This window comes from Ischnura elegans, chromosome 1, assembly GCF_921293095.1.
Source record: "Ischnura elegans chromosome 1, ioIscEleg1.1, whole genome shotgun sequence".
NCBI classification, from domain to species: domain Eukaryota; kingdom Metazoa; phylum Arthropoda; class Insecta; order Odonata; family Coenagrionidae; genus Ischnura; species Ischnura elegans.
Genome location: NC_060246.1, coordinates 21,816,310 through 21,817,847, shown reverse-complemented (window position 1 = coordinate 21,817,847; position 1,538 = coordinate 21,816,310).

The following is a 1,538-nucleotide window of genomic DNA, read 5'->3' as shown; positions in this document are numbered from 1 at the left end:
GTGGTTGAGTGATTGTATTATGTCCCAAAGTTCATAGAAACCATGTGGAGAAACATCAAAAGCAAAAACAGTTCACAAGCTGGACGTTGAGCTGGTGACGGGATGCAACTCTTTTGTTTAATTGGTGTCCGGATATATTCCAATGTACGAGTAGATTTCAATAAAGAGTGTTGTATATAGTACAACATTTGCTTTTTTACTTTGTCCTTTCACACAGATTTAAGGCTGCTTTTTTATAACGTCGCTCGGATATTTGATTGATTATATAATTGATGACATTATAACCAAGTTCCACTGTATTTACCTACGTATTTACCTTCTTTAACGAATTGGAATACAAATTATCTCTACACTTATGGCCTATTTTACAGAGGTACTTTAGGTATATTACAATCCAGAGGTGTATCCAAAGAGGGGCTGGGAGTGCCCCCCCCCCCCCACTTTGGGTATTCAACTTACACTAGATAGAATCGTTATCTTAGCCCCCCCCCTTTTTCCCTATCCTTGATCCGCCACTGGTGCCTTGCTCACATACTGGACCAAGGTTAGAACGTAGAATTTTCTTTACGAATGCGATAAGCTTCTATTCTGATTTTTTGCTTTGTGTCCAGATCTGTGATCCATACAATACAGTAGGTAATATTGTAGTTTTATGTGCTCATGAGAGAATTTTATTTTTTAATAGTTTTTTTAGAACCAATTAGGTACATAAATTTCCCTACCGCACTGTAATTTAAATTTCTGTCTCTTCATTGTTACTCTCGACTATTTTGACTCCTGTGTTCTTAAAGTCATGGCAATTTCTTGGTTTCTGCTTACAACTAGATGCTTCGTTTTGTCCTTATTAACAATCAAATATGAAAATCAAATTGCAGAGTCAGCTTTCGTAGCATCACCCTTTTAATGCTCTTATTCGCCGTTATGAAAGTTGTCGGTCGCGTTAGCAGCCATTTCCGAAAATGAGGATAAAATTGTAAAAAGAAAACGCAATGAAATAAATGAATTCCGAAATGGAGAGCGAGAGAAAATAAAAGACTGATGAACGCAATAAAATTCACTCATTTCTCCTCGTTACAAATCAAATTCGGGGAAAGTGTTTTATTTTTAATCTCAATTAGCAATAGATTACTGCCTTTCAGAGAAAAATATTTTCTTTTCCATTTAAACAAGATGAAATTAGTTTCGCATTATAAGAGGTCACTTTCGATGTTTTCCATATCATCGGCTCATCATGAAGACCATCGAAATCTGAAACTTTCAAGATATTTATTTGCTCGTCGGTCATTTCCAACGTCATTGTAATGAGTGTTAATTAATTTAATAAAATTATTTCGAGCTGTTAATAAGTTAAACGTATTTTTCCTTGCCCGATTTAATGGACAAAATTACCTAAATGGCGAATGCATTCTTACACGCAAATTTATGCAATCATGAAAGCAATATCATTAAAGTGTATTTTAAATCGGATGTTGCCATCGATTGGCAATCAGGATTGTGACATCACCGCAAGGCAACTGGAATGGTAAGGAAAAATGAAC